This window comes from Haplochromis burtoni, unplaced genomic scaffold (genome assembly GCF_018398535.1).
Source record: "Haplochromis burtoni strain Fernald_Lab_line unplaced genomic scaffold, NCSU_Asbu1 Contig_154, whole genome shotgun sequence".
NCBI lineage: Eukaryota > Metazoa > Chordata > Actinopteri > Cichliformes > Cichlidae > Haplochromis > Haplochromis burtoni.
Genome location: NW_024582515.1, coordinates 1064962 through 1081607, shown reverse-complemented (window position 1 = coordinate 1081607; position 16646 = coordinate 1064962).

The following is a 16646-nucleotide window of genomic DNA, read 5'->3' as shown; positions in this document are numbered from 1 at the left end:
TTGCTGTGTGATTTATTACTGTTACTGAAGGTCCGCGACTCCGAACTGTAGTAAAGGGACCTCTGACTAATACGGCGGGGTCCCTGTCGGCTCTAGCCGAAAAATAGCTTTACTTTGTTGTGTGGGTCAACTTTTCTTGCGAGAGACAGAGAGAGGCGTTGAAAGGCTGCTCCAACGGAACTTATTGTTTTCGGAGGAAAACACGAACACGGTGTACAGTCGAGTCTTAATAGCTTACTTACAACTGGGCTCGTCAGGCACTCTTCTTGGCTGCAGTGGTTATTATTATATTTACATGCTTCCAGCTCCCGTTTTTCCTCGATGACAACTCGTACCTTTCCACTCCCCTTTTTCTCCCTCCTCGCGCTCACAGACCATAACGTGTATGGCAGTCCATTCTCCCTGCAGCACGGACTACACTGCCCATGATGCTACATTCTTTAGAGCTATGCTTGTAGCATTCTGCCTGTTAGCTTAGCACAACAACAACAACGAAAAGGCGCTCTCTCACCCAGGAAACACACAGTCGCAGAGAGAGAGAGAGCGTCGCCCTGTAACCATGGCAACCGTAACGCTGCCGCCTGGAACAACAGAACGTAGCTGTCAAACAAAACCAAACAGTCCTGACCCGCGACAAATGAAACAGGAAAGTACCGCAGTGTAATCCATTTATTTCAACAAAGTAACTGTATTCTGAATACCACCTTTTTAAACGGTAACTGTAACGGAATACAGTTACTCATATTTTGTATTCTAAATACGTAACGGCGGTACATGTATTCCGTTACTCCCCAACACTGGGTTTAGGCACTTAACTCACCTCCATGTTTTCACTATTGCTGTGAGCCAGTAACTTTGCTTAGGCTGGGTTAATTTAAGGAAGGTGTATATGATTGTGCTTCTACTCTAGTCTTCGAGCAGCATAGTGTCATTCCTTTCAGCCTGATTATAACCTCCAGTTGCTGTAATAAAATGTTGTCAAATGAAACACTGAGATCTAGCAGAACAAATAAAGAGACAAATTGTGCGAGGCCTTCAAAAGACCTCTGGTGACTTAAAGCAGGGCTGATTCTGGCCTATGTTCTGCTCTGAAACCTTTCAAACAAATCACAAAGCAAACTCAGCTGGTTTGCAACAGCATTTTCATGCATTTTACAAATAGAGTCAGGCACCAGGCTGAAGCACGAGGACGTGCTGCAGATTTTGAATCAGAGGTTAATCAGAGGACTCTCATAAAGTTGATTCTGTTCATGTGGATGTAGCATTTTCAGTGGGAGAATTGGAAGTGATTTTCTTACTGGCATCAAGATAATCAGAGGACTGTTAATGAAAGTGATCAATCAGATTTAATGTGAAAGTGGTTATCCAGGTTAAAACAACACTGAGCACTCCAGTCTAAAAGACATGTTGATCAAGTAAACGCATGCTGCCAGCCTCTCATCTCAAAACTTGTCTTCTCTTAAAGTTTATTTGTAGAAAAGGTTATTAAGTCATCGCTAGTAGGGAATAAAAAGCTGAGCAGAGCTCTGAGTCATTGTCAGCCTGACTACAATGTTAAAAAGAAATCTGGGGTTGTTCCCAGTTTCCACTAACTCTGATGAATAATATGTGGATCCAGCTTTACAGAGGGCTTTTTTATGCCTCCATGCTTGCAGCAGCAACAAGTAGAGGCGTTATGATCTTGTGACTGTGATATATTAGGGACGCCTTGAGGTTTTTCTTCAAAAGACATTCACTTGAACCTGAAATGACCTTATTAAATCTAGGTGGTTAAATCTTAATGTTCCAGCATTCTGTGACTTCACAATATATATTTTAGGTCATAACCCAAGCATTATATGAATCAAAATGTCTAAAAGCGTAAAGTGATGATGGATGGATGATGAGGCAGATTAAATCAGTTGCCAAATCATTGCTAACAGAGACTTGGATGACAGAGTGTGTTGCTTTTTGGTTCTGTTGGGGTTTTTATGAGTTCCTCATGAATAACTCTACTTCTGCTGTCATAAGTGGGCTGTGTGACCTGTTTATTGCGGACTCATATGCAGGGCACACGAGGCAGAAGTCCAACACAAAACAGGGTTTGGTGATTAGATCAAAATACAGGAATGGAGCTAGGGAAACCAAAACATAAGAAATCGCCAGGAAATACAGAATCAAGAGCTGGGGTTCATGCAGTTATGGAGGATGATGCAATAACAAACGCAGAGACAATGAATGCACTCATAAGATAATGAGGGGATAACAGGTGGGACGCGTGACTGGAAATATTAGGCACAAAAAATTAAACAGAGCACAACCCTTACCAAAATAAAACAGGAAGCACGAAACAGCAGAATGAGGGGAAACAGAATTAATGTGACACATAGGAAAGAGAGGAGCACAAGACAGGGACACAGAAATACAAAGATGGAATAGATGGAGGAACTGAATGGAAACTCAAAAGGGACCAACTAAAGGATGATCTGAGAGTAACAAAACAAAGAAAACAAGACAAATAATACTAGGAATTTAGCCATTGAGAACCAAATGCAAAATATGATATAAAAAGAACTTGTAAATACAGAGTGGATTAGCAACAGAAACTTAATACTAAACATCAGCTAACCAAGAAATATGGAAACTCAATCCAAGGAAAAGCTAAAATGACGGACTTTAAGTAAGCCAAAATACAAACAGGCCACTGGGAAGGTAATAATGAACAATACCAGGAAAGATGATGAGCACAAACCTCGGCCAAGCCAGCTCAATCTCAGGGCAGTATTTACTTTTAAGGGAACAAAGCGTTATTTTTGTATATATTCGTTTTCTTTTCTTTGATCTATTTAAACCTACTTTAGGACGTCTGTAGTGCAGTAAAAATAATGCATTTTGGGGTCAACTTTGGGGACAACAGCTGTGAAATGTAAAAGTGATATTTGGATGCAAACTATATTGTGACTCTTATATAGTCCCCATATACCAGTAGCATGTACTAAATGCTACCGATAAAAACAAAGGCAGCACAATTTTAAGCAAAGTTTTAAAGATAAAAGACATTTTATGAGAGTTTGAACTCATTTGACTTTGAACAAGAGGTCAGGAGCACAAAGTAAGGTGATATTTTGAATCCCCGTATATTAGTCCCGATCATGTCATCAGTACAAACAATGGTAGTAAAAAACATAGTTTTAAATAGTTCTATATGGCATTATTATCAATTTGACCTTTAGATCAATCTATTGCCCTTGAAGGTGAGGTCAGAGGTCACAGAGGTGACATGATATTTTAAATCTTTATATGCTACTTCCCATATGTTTCAAAGAGATCTTTGATCTCAGTGGAACTAACCTGGTTAAATAAAGGTTAAATTAACATAATAAATGTCACAACACACTTGTAAGAACCATAGTTTCAGTTTTTGACCAATAAATCACTAAGCTGACCTTGGTGGACATGAACCAAGTTCGAATGGATTGTCAACATGACGCCACTCTAACCCCCTAAAAAGTTTTATCAGAATTAATTCAAAATTTTCCGAGCTATCGTGTTTGCAAACAGAATGACACAAGCGCTACCAAAAACAAAACCTCGGAGGAGTTAAATATAATACTACGTTTCAAGAAGGATGGAAAAAGGAACAAAACATGAACATTATTCACTTCACAAACATACTAAACAAAAACAAACACTAACAGAAACTGTAAACAAGTGGCTCAAGACTCAGAGACCATGACATGAGCTTTAAAGCAGGGGTAGTGGAGCAGATGCTTCTTTGTTGTTTCTGCTTTATATTTCACTTTTGAGTCATGCAACATTACACAATGAAAACACATAAAACAGAAATATGATGTGGGCAAATATATGAAGCATAACTGCAAAATATTAAAAGAGTAAGAACCACACTTTGTACAAAAATGCAAACACAAAAGCTGAAGTTTTTCAGGTTCTATACAACAAAAATCTGAGCTTTTTTCCTTTAAGTTGTGTGAAATAAACAGTCCCCTCTCTCACCGCTCTTTGGAAACCTATAACCATTGTTCCGTCTGCCAAAAACAACATTTGCTTTCAGATGGTTTGATTCCCTCTCTGGCTCTGTTCTTAAAACAGAATCTAATCAGGATCACGATTAAGCCTGTTACAGTGTTTACTCTGTTCCCTCTGTTTGCCTTTGTCTTTCCCCTTCACTTCATTACGAAGCGCTTTCAGCTGAGGAGCTGACATCAAAACACTAGTTTGAAAAGGAATCTTCATCTGAAGTCCATAATGATGTTCTCATTTTAATGTGGTTGTGTTATGAGAGGATAACTTTCAGAGTGGAGGATGATACTTTGCCCCAGAAGGAAAAAGAATTCTAACTTCAGTCCAAAGATGTGATTTCACCCTAAGACCTCAATGAAAGGACTCAAATTCATCACGCTCTTACCAAAGTAAATGTAGAACTTTCTGATCTTGGCAGCTCTTTGGCTCTATGTCTTCATTTACACCTCAGATTTCCCTTTTCCACTTGCTCTTTCTCTTCTAGCTTTGATTTTGTGTTGCTTACTTTGAAATTATCCTCAGTTACCATTCTGACTTCTCCTCAAACACAACAGGTGCTCCGATTAATCAGGAATGTATTTCACAGAACGCTGAAATTGTTTTTTCGCCTTGACCTGCTTTGTCTTATTTTCCATTTTTACAACGCGGCATCCAATTTTTTGTCAAGAGAGCGAAGTGGGAGGTGATGCATACGGCCTGTGCTTCTATTAGATCCAAGATGGCAGATGTTCAGCAGCGATGGTTGCAGTTGAATGGGGCCTCATTTGGCTCCTTCCGTGTGCTGGATATAAAACCAGTCATGTGAGCTGCATTCTGGTCCTGGGCCAAGATGATTTGCATAACTGGATCAAATATTTATATTTGCCACTGACCTATCAAAGTGTCTGGCTGCTGCAAGACTAGGAAACAACTTGTCATGCGATGCCTCCACTAAATCCTGTCATTAAGCGCAAAAATATCTACAATCAGTCGATCCTCACTTAAGTCCAAATCCTCAAAATTGAGGAATCTACACAGCATCACTGCCAAAGCACAATATTCATATCTTCATTGTCTCTACTGACTGCTTTAAGTTTCATTTTGGGAGAAAAAGCAATTCTCATGTCAAATAAGACTTTAATATGACTGACATTCTAATAAAAGATATTAGAGAATACACATATCAATAGATCTGAAGGGATAATTTGCCTCAAATTAAACTGTCTCTTTTTTTACTTCTGCCTTTTATTTGTTCATATTGATTACTGTGTGCAAATTGCCTCAAGGCATCAGCTGTACCCATCCATCCATCCATCCATTCATCCATCCATCATGTTCACCTATCCAGTTCAGGAAAAAAGCCCACAGTCACATATCAGCAGACTTGTACTTCAAGCTTTCCAGTGAGCTTGTTTTTTAAGGCTTTAGAAAATCAGCCAGTCACAGGGGGGGCAATCACAGATCAGATCAACGAGACTAAAATGGTAGAAAAAGCAGTCCACATAGGACTTTTGCACAGTCTGCTGAGGACTTTCACCTGGGATAGATGTGTCTTTGTGAGAAATCAGCATGGTTGTAGTACATAGGAGAGGTTTGTTGGGAGGGGCTTACAACAGATAGCAGAAGTGCCCTCACCACAAGTGCCCTTGTCTGTTTGTCTGTTTGCTTTTTAGATTCTTGCACACTGCATGTTTGAAGGAGAAGAACAGCACGCTCATGTTGCATTGCTATTGTCTTTTAAGCACACGCCTCAGGCAACTGATTTAACAGAGCCTCTGCTGTGTTTTACAGATGGCTGAAAACACTCATTGTTGTACCTCTCCCCTGACCTTCTTCATACATATTAATAATAATGATAATGGATTGCATTTATATAACACTTTACAATGCCATTATTCATTCACTCTCACATTCACACACTAGTGGAGGCAAGCTACAGTTCTAGCCACAGTTGCCCTGGGGCAGAGTGACAGAAGCGAGGCTGTCATATCGTGGCATCGCCCCCTCTGGCCATCACCAGTAGGCGGAAGGTGAAGTGTCTTGCCCAAGAACACAACGACCAAGACAGACATGGCTGGGGATCGAACCGGCAACCTTCCGGTTACAAGATGAGCTTCCCATCCCCCTGAACTGTGGTCTTCCCATATTGACAATGTTTTGAATGGAAAAACTCCTAATTTTGTTTCATCCACTGCATCAGACCTGTTGCCACTGAGTTTCAGTCCAGTTCTTGTGCAATTTAACATACCCCAGCCTTTTCTCCCCCTTTCTCTTTCTGAACTATGGCTTTCTGAAAGCCACCCATCCACTGAGACTGAGACTGATGAGGCTTTGGCGAACAGTAGATGGATCAACTGAAGCACCAGATGCATTTCTCAGTTCTTGCATCAGGTCTTTACTGGACTGTTCCCTATTTCTTAAGGACATGACTTTCAGTCACTCTTAATCTACTGTAGATATTATTTAAGGTCTGCTTCTTCTTTTATCCTGCACATGTCCACTTTCCTCACAATTTTTAAGGACACACATGAAAAGCATACTGAGACATGCCAGGTTTTTAGCTAATAGCACCTTGGGAATGATCTTGTTGTTGCAGAAATACTCTTTTATGTCAAATTGTGTTATCTTTGGCATTTTTCATTTCAGCAAAAGAAATGGAAACACATGATGTGCTTTAGCAACTCACTGGTTCATGCTTTGAGTTTGGCACCTTTTTTCTGCTTGAGTCATTCATAGGTACTATGATTAGATTAAAAACAACTGAAAAAGCAGCCATGTCAAAAGAAACCTGTCAAAGGGGGTGAATGGTGACTCTTTTTGTGTGCTTTAGTGATAAACCTTCAGGTTTGTGTAGCTGTCATTGCTGTTATCAACTGCAAATTGCATTAAGACTTTAAATTTACAAAACTTTACAATTATATAATTAAATATAACTTTGTAACAAGATTCTTTTTTGGTCTCAAAATACATATTTGGAAAAGAATGTGCACAGCCAAACGGAGCGCAGGGTTAATGTGGTAGACCTACAGGACCTCTGCCTTTGAAATCTCTCTTTTAGACACACACACACAGCATTCATAAATTAAGTAGACATTACATTATTTACATTAATTGTCTTAACCTTTTATCCCAGCCTTAACCTGGAGCTAACCTCAAACAAAGTCTTCACACTAAAACTTTGCAAGGACAGATTTACGTCCTTTCAAAATAAGTATTGCGAGGGATAAACCGGATAATCTGAACTGTGTCCCAGCAAACAGGCCGGTGAATGACAGCTGGTGAACTCTGTCTCCCCCGACAACTGCTGGGCTGTGAGCCAATAGAAAAGCAAAAACCAGAAAGTGGGTCAGCATGGTAGATTATACTCCCATCAGTGATGGATATGTGCCTGAATATTAGTTTTCCTCCTCTTATTGTTCAGTTTGTCATATAAACCAAATTGGACCAAAGCCTTTTACTTAATGATGATGATATTAATCAGATTGGAATGGTTTTTATTTTTTGTATATTGTAAAACGAAATCCCTCTGAGGGATTTAATGAGCTGCTGAAAACTCAAAACTGTTCATCTTATTGTGGCATCTGCTAAAGATGTCCTGTAACTGTTGTTGAGATACAGTATGAATGGATGTCTAATGTGGGAGAGCTGTAAGAAAGCAATAAATCAATATACTGATATGGACTGACATTTTGATAAATAAAACTATTACCGTCACATTATATGATGTAAACGGTAGAAGTTTAGACAGTTTAGACAGTAAGATAAGCGTGTTATTGCAATAAACTAAATTGTAGTCCTTTGTTTTGCCATTAAAAATACTGAAGAACTACAAAAACAAATCAGATATCGGTATTCCCTCTCCCCTCTGACACACTGGGAAGGAGATTTTGATTTTTACCATTTTTTCAGTGTCAGTTTAAGTTTGTTTGTTTTTTAAAATGTGCTTTAGTTAACTTTTCTGTCTCCATTTGATTAGGTTAAATCATTCAGTTATGTGGAAAGGTAACAAAGTTATTTGGATAAGAGAGAGGATGCTAATACAATAATAACATGCACTGCTTTTCATACTGGTTAAAAGAGCAAAGGTTTGTAAATGGACTCCCCCCTTGTAGGCCTTGCAGTGGTTCGGTCCACTGTTGATAATTTCCTGAGTTCTTTACTTCATGAATGTGACCTTAAAACAAAGGATGTGTGGAATAGTTCTCTTTTATACTCACTATGATAAAACGTAGTTAGAGTTGTTCTCGCGCTCCATCACTTTGGGACTCATCTTATAAAGTGTGTTTGAGGATGCAGGAGGTTTTGTCCACAGTTAAAACCGTTATACAGATTTTCATGAAACCACTTTTGAAAAACATTTTGAGACCCTGAAGCTTAAAGCTTCCCTGTGGTTGTTTATTTTTGTCCTGTAATTGGTTGGTTTGCCTTAACTGTAAAATAAATACTTGTTTTCTACTGACACTAACTATCTGGTGGTTAATTGTTTTTGTGTGTGATGTGCCAGATAAGATTTTTTTGCTGTTTAGTGGGTTGCGACAAAGTGAATTAAACTGGTCCGGCCTGTATGTGGCCCACGATAGAAAATTAGACAGCCCTGATTTACAGTGATAAGCACACATTAAAAGAGCAGTTTCTACAACACCCAGGGTCCCGATTATTATTGAGCAACGACTTGGGATTGAGACCAATTTGCTGTTGACCAAGCGCAGAGAAAATCATTCTTTCAGCATATTGGCCACAAACAGGAGTGACGGTGATATTTGAACAGGCGCAGCAGCTTTTAGGTGTTGGGCAAATCCCATTGAAATAAACCAGCATATTTGCATTCGCTGCAGGACTGACAAACATTTATGGTTACACAACCAACTTCCCCTTTGTGCTGACTACTGTTATGCAACCATGATGTCATCTATACTGGTTACTACAAATGCTGGTTATTTTGACTGGGGTGGGGGTGTGTACTGTGCTTTCTTTTCAGTTATGAATGTAATGTGAGCCTGAACTGAACCCGTTTAGTGTGTTACACAGCTTAGGCATTTACACTCTACCAGAAGCAACATTTAGGCAGCGACAGCATCCCTGATTTTTTCCTGATTGCGAAAAACAGGCAAGAATATGACAAACTTTCCTGGATGTGATACTCATGGGAGGAATAATGAAAAGTGAAGCAAAGTTCACAAAGGATACTCCTACTGGGTGCAGGGTAAAGGTCAAATTTAAGACTGGAGATAAGTGTTGGCTGGGGCTTTGGCCCTGATTAAAAAACGCGAGTCACTGTATAACACGTCCTAGAATAAAAACAAACAAAAATCTCAGAATTAGTGCTGATTTGGAGTGACCCACTGCCTCAAGTAGATCCAAACCATGCCAGCAAAATGTAGCATGAAGGAGTCACAGCATGCCCTGATATGGACAGTACTTGTGATTTTTTTCAGCTGTGTGTGCACTTTCTTCTGTTATCTTTTATACAATTGGAAATGTTTTTGGATGCAGAGAAGGAGAAGAAACAGTGAAGTCATCATCTAGACACCAGGGTGAATCCGGAAATAAGAGCTCACATTGAACTTATTTGAGAAATTCTATGCTCGGCTTTTTTAGATTTGGAAATTACCAATTTTACAACCTGGAAAAATGTGATCACATATGGTGACATCCAAGCAGCATTCCCCCAGGTGCTGAACTTGTTCATCAGCCATCATTTATTTCAGAAAGAGTTGGTGAGGTCTAACACAGACGTTGAGTGATGAGGTTTGAGTTCTGCCTAAAGCTGAGGGCCAACCAGTCAGGTTCATCCACACAGAACTGGGAAAACTTTTATTTGAGGATCTGGCTTTATACACAGGAGTGATGTCATGTTGAAACAAGACATTAAAGTCTCCAAATTCATGTTGGAATTACTTGTTGTGCAAAGAATGATGTTTACTAGGCTCAAACTGGTTGCTTTTAGTTGCTTTGATTTTGTGCACAGAGACAGTTTCTGAATATTCGCCTTAAATATCCATCTTACTATCCCTACATATATGCCGTCTACTATTATAAATTATGTTTTTCAGCTCTACTAACTTGAACATTTGTTCCCCTTTCCGTATAGTTGGGATGTAAGTACTTATCCTGGTTGTTTCTACAGTATTTTGCAGTACAAAGAGCCTCACCTTTATATCTGTAAACTTATTCTTTTGGTCAGAACTCAACAGATATGACTGTGGGTGATGTTAGAGGTTCTCAAACTCAATTACCTGTACAAAAATACTCTTTCAATAGAGCTGGTGATCTCCAAAAGGGGTTCAGAAGGTGTTTTATGTCACCTTAAAGCCAGCTCTGAGTCACTTCTTGGGAAGTAGCCTGAAACACATTCATATTTTGGACATTTTACAGTCTGTGAAAAGTCCTGGGTGCAGTAAACAAGAAGGGTTATGTAAGGGGGTTGTAAGTTATGAATATAGCGGGCAGGTAAAGACATATAAAACACATACACACTTCATCTGCATCTCACCTGACAGCCAAGTTCTCTATGGGGATGCTTGGTCCACACAAACACCTATGCACACATATGTATACCTGACTGTATCTTGGGTTGCTGTAGCTCAGGAGGTCTGATGCATCCATCATAGTGTGAATGTTGGTTAGAAAGCACTTAGGTGTCGAACAAAGGTACAGTGGTTTGCAAAAGTACTCGGCCCCCTTGAACTTTTCCACATTTTGTCACATTACAGCCACAAACATGAATCAATTTTATTGGATTTCCACGTGAAAGACCAACACAAAGTGAGAAGTGGAACGAAAATCATTCATGATTCCAAACATTTTTTTTTTCAAATAAATAACTGCAAAGTGGGGCGTGCGTAATTATTCAGCCCCTTTGGTCTGAGTGCAGTCAGTTGCCCATAGACATTGCCTGATGAGTGCTAATGACTAAATAGAGTGCACCTGTGTGTAATCTAATGTCAGTACAAATACAGCTGCTCTGTGATGGCCTCAGAGGTTGTCTAAGAGAATATTGGGAGCAACAACACCATGAAGTCCAAAGAACACACCAGACAGGTCAGGGATAAAGTTATTGAGAAATTTAAAGCAGGCTTAGGCTACAAAAAGATTTCCCAAGCCAAAAAACAAAACAAAACACTGTATCTCTATACATTACCTGAATTTGTTGCTCCGTATGAAGTAGCAATTATAAGAGAGGAAGATGAAGAAGAAAAAGGAGAGAAGATGAACAATATGAATGAAAATAAATGCCCAAATGTATTCCTAAACGGTTTTTGGAATAACCGTTTAGGAATCAAAGACATTTTGATAGACAGTCCCCAACTTTTAGAAACTCAAAAGTAACTGGACTGATGCCATGAGATAAAGCATTTCCTTGTTATGTTATAAAAATGATGCAGACATCTGAAGTAGATTCAAGGTGTTGAATTTCCTTTTAATTAAAATTGAATTAATGCTGAAAGACTGCACAGTAGATTGTTTAAAATCTACTGTGGTGGTGTCCAAAAGGCAAACCTCTAAACAATGTGCCCAACAAATCATTGACCCAACCGTAAGGCATTTGTTAAATCATGCAGCATCTTTAAAATAGGTCACTGAAGTCTGCTACAGGAAGGCCAAAACAGAGAGAGGGTCAAAGAAGCAAGATGGTTGATACCTGAGGTGAATCCATAAAAACACACTTTATACCTTCAACAGGAGTAGCACTGACCAGCCAACAAACATCAGTCACGTGTGTGTCAGTCATCAGAGAGGAACATGGGGTGTCGGTGTTGAAGAGGGGAGGACAATGTGCTTTTAAGACCTTGATGTTTGGTAGGAGAAATCAGTGGTTCTTGATGTGCTCAGTTTTACTCATAGGTCATCGCAGCACCCCCACCTCACCTGCCCTTTTTCTCCCCCTCTCATGTTTCATGTTTCAGTGTTCGCTGCCAGCCAAAACAAAGAGTTGAAGGATCAGTTAAAAGTTAAAAATAGAAACTGCAAAACAAAGCTGGCGAGCTTATTACTAAAAGGAGAAATCAGCTGTCCTCTGGAAAAGTTTTGTGATGCCACCTTTGGTTGTTAGGCTTCCCATCAGCTGTGCTGGTGTTCTGAAATAGTTAAGTCATGATAGCTGCTGATAATGACAGTGACTTAACCTTTAATGTGGTTTTCTGGCTTTATAATGTTGTTTTATTTTGAACAATTGCTTTATTTCACATTTGTTTTGACTGAGGTTGAAAAACTAAATAAATGATTTCTCCTTAAGGTGCGCTAGAAGATGCAAAAAAAAAAAAAAAAAAGAATAAATAAATAATAATGTCATGCTAATTTTTCATTTCAAAACGTTTCCTTCACTAACCATACCATGCTTCCACGCATGTACAATGAAAGCTTCAGGTTTAAACACAGGGGCAGACAAAAACAATAATTAAGGCTGGGAATTTTGAGTCCATACCAGGCCACCCTGTTCATGCAAACCACCAGACCGCTATTTTTCTTAGGCTACCCCTACATGTTGATGTAACTGGTGCCAGGCTGGCCCAGGTTTGACCACTATGTTCTGCTGGGAGCAAAGTTATCCAGACGGCAAAATACTGAAATTTGGGACTGACCAAGTAGTTTATCTGAATACTGAGTTTTTAATGTGTGCTAAGGTTCTGGGTGCTCTCTCAAAAACTCACTTGGGAATCCCCCAGGCACACCACATGAAGGCTATAGGTTACAGTGTATACTGTAGTATTTTTGAATAACTTTGCTTATTTTAAATGCTGCATGTAGAAAGAGGGCTATTCTCAAGTTTTCCCTCTCTCTCCTGATAAATATCAGTTATCAGTTATCTATAGAGAGAGGGGGACATGGATATCTAAGCACTATCTAAGCACTTAGATAACTGCTCTATGTTATATATTAGGGTCACGCTCTGTACTCCATATGGACTACAACTGCAGCTAACTATACGTGAAGAAGAACTTTAGCATTTCTGTGGAAGGCTACTTGTATGATGTACAGTAAGATCACCTTACAGAGTGGTTCCCAAAGAATATTCTGGGGTTTCCCCTCCAACAGCAGTTTAAAAAAAGGCCTTCAAAGCATTTTTTATTGATTTCATGGGGGAACACGGATGGGAGCGTTGGTGTGGATAACAAAGAGGCAGATGAAAGTTGGGCTTAATCTGTTTCTTTTAATGCCAGCAAAGGTCAGACTCATGTGCCTTCCCACCCACCTCCCCTGGCACCCACATAAAGGGTACAGGAATACACAAATGCATAGCCCAGCATGTGGAAAACAGCACTGGAGTTGTACTGAGGTTTCTGCATATCACAGACAAATAACAGATTTACTATTTGTTGTTTGTGGATATGAAAAAAGTGTTAGTTATCAATAAGTGGACATGTGTGCTTCCTTGAGAATAATAGAAGAGACGGGGAGGATGAGGATGACTTGTTTAAAGGGAGCTGTAGACAGGACAGCAATAGAGACGTAACTCTTTGTAGATGAAAGGTAAAATGATGCAGGGTCATTTTTAGCCATTTAATGATGGAGCTTTTCATCCGAGGTGCCTCACAACAATGAGGGGGTGGCATGTCAAGAATCAAATATCACAGATGTTTTAGCTCTTTAATTCACATTTGGGCTTGACTACGGGTGTATATAAAACACACACAGCCAAGGGGGGACTTCGACCATTTTATTTAGGTCTTCTGAATTAAAGGTCATAATTTTGCTTTTTGTTTGCTTGTTTGTTTGTTGGTTGGTTTGTTTTAAATTGAAGTGACATGCAAGGTAGTGCTGACTCAGCATACAGTAGCAAATTGTCAATCCGGTCTTTAAGTGATGACGTGATGAATCCTGCTTCCGGGCCCAAACTACCCTGCGTTTAATAAGGCTGTTGTGTTTTTAACATGTTTTAATGCTTTGTATCTTATTCTATTTAATCTCAAAAAGCCCCTAAAAACAGTCAGTGACTGTTTTTCACTCGGTTTTTATTACTGCTAATCATTTTAAAGCTCAGTTTTTAAGACCTTAGATGTAACTACAGCCCAGCCCATGCAGCAGTATATGAATGACTAACCTCGTATTCTGGATGGATTATCTCAGTTGTTCTCCTGGCCGAAGTTTGGTCCGTTTACAGCCTGCCACCCTGCCATGCGACTGCATTTGTCCCTGACCATTGGGAGCCCTCGTGTTAACTTTTATCAAGTGGAAAAAATTAGCGTTCATTCTCCAGCTTCACTGTTTATATTATGCTAACGTAGCTGTGTTGCTAGCGATCACGTAGCACATCGTTATATACCAGCTAGCCAAACTTCAGTAACCCTAGAAACGTCACTGCTGTTTACTTTGTCTTCATTTATGTTGGAAGTGATAGCAGAGCTGTACGTTTGAATTTGTTTCAGAAATCTCTCAGTCAGAACATGGTATATTACATTTAGATGGAAACTAGCGAGCTAACTTCCTGCTAACTTCTGACTCCGTTAAATTTAATAAATTCCGTTTTCATGGATGCCTGGATGTTTAACTTAATTGTTACACCTGGTAGAGCAGCCACACTGATCATTTTATTACAGACGAAAGAATTTAGACAGTTTTTCAACTCTCAGTGATCCCGCGGTGATCGTGTGACTTAGGGACCTGCAGCAGAGTTTGGGCCCAGACATTGCTAACGACATCAGACTTAAAGACCGGATGGCAAATAAAACCCCCAAATCCAACATAACACCCATGATTTATTTTATTATTACTCTGGATAGGACCATTACTTACGAACTGTATCAAACTGTATGAAACTAGGGACTGAGCGCATAAACACATCACAAAATTGTTTACTCAGATCACACTTTTAATAAGCAGTAGGATAATTTGCCTTTTGCAATGCATCCCATTTATAATGGAAGAAACACTTTTTTGATCCCCTGCTGAAGTTTTAATGAACAGTCTTATTCTTAAGGTACTTTCATTGTTTTGGGAGACAGAGTATTTGATCTCGAGGCAAAACACGACTTAGTACTTGGTTGAGAAACCTTTGTTGGCAAGCACAGCAGTAAGACATTTGTTGCAGTTGGTCACCAGGTTTGCACACATCTTAGGAAGGATTTTGACCCACTCCTCTTTACTGAAACTATTTAAATCTTTTAGGTTTCTTGGATGCCACTTGGCAACTCAAAGCTTCAGCTCCTTCCAAAGATTTTCTATAACACTGAGGTCTGGAGACTGACTAGACCACTCCATGACCTTAATGTGATTCTTCTTTAACCGCTCCGCTGTAGTCTTGACGGTATGTATTTGACCCTCAATGCAGTGAAGTCGCCCTGTACCCTTATTCAATTCAATTTTATTTATATAGCGCCAAATCACAACAACAGTCGCCTCAAGGCGCTTTATATTTTAAGGTTGACCCTACAGTAATCCGGTTGTTCAGTGATGACACGACGAATCCTACTCCCGGGCCTAAAGTAGTCTGCGTTTAATATGGCTTTTGTGTTGTTAACATGTTTAATGTTATGTAATTTCTTCTATTAGATCTCAAAAAGCTCCTAAAACAGTCAGTGATCACTGTTGCTCAGTTTTTAAAACCTTAGGATGTAACTACAGCCCAGCCCATGCAGCAGTATATGAATGACTAACCTCGTATTATGGATGGATTATCTCAGTTGTTCTCCTGGCTGAAGTTTGGTCCTTTTACAGCATCCTGCCATGCGATTACATTTGTTTCTGACCACTGAGAACACTCACGTTAACTTTTATGAGTGGAAAAAAAAGTTATCTTGTTTATATTATGCTAACATAGCTGTGTCGCTAGCGGTCACGTAGCACATCATTATATACCAGCTAGCCCAACTTCAGTAACCCTACAAACGTCACTGCTGTTTAGTTTTCTGTCTTCATTTATGCTGGAAGTGATAACAGAGCTAACTCCCTGCTAACTTCTAACTCCGTTAAATGTCATAAATTCCGTTTTCATGGATGCCTGGATGTTAAACTCAATTGTTACACCTGGTAGAGCAAAACGCTGATCATTTTATTAAAGATGAAAGACTTTAGACAGTTTTTCAACTCTCAGTAATGCCATAGTGATCGTTTGATATATGGAGCTGCAGCGGAGTTTAGGTCTAGACACGGCTAGTGACGTCAGACTGAACAACCGGATACACACAGAGAAAAAAAAAACGAACAATCATATGACCCCTATGAGCAAGCACTTTGGCGACAGTGTGAAGGAAAAACTCCCTTTTAACAGGAAGAAACCTCCGGCAGAACCAGGCTCAGGGAGGGGCGGGGCCATCTGCTGCGACCGGTTGGGCTGAGAGAAGGAAAACAGGATAAAAGACATGCTGTGGAAGAAAGACAGAGATTAATAACAAGTGTCTACCCTTAGCAGATAAACAGCCCAAAGTTTAATGTTTCCACCTGTGTGGTTGACTGTGGGGATGGTGTTCCTTGGGTCATACTCAGCATTTCTTTTCCTCCAACAATGGAAGGTCAAGCCCTTTCTCCCAGGTAGATGGTAAACTTAAGACAGGCTTGTACATGTGCCTTCTTGAGCACTGGGACCTTTTGGGCACTGCAACATTTAAGTCCATTATAGAATAGTGAGTTACCAATGGTGTTCTTGGGGACTGTGGTCCTAACTGCCTTCAAATCACAAACAACCTCTATCCGTGTAGTTTTGGAGCAAT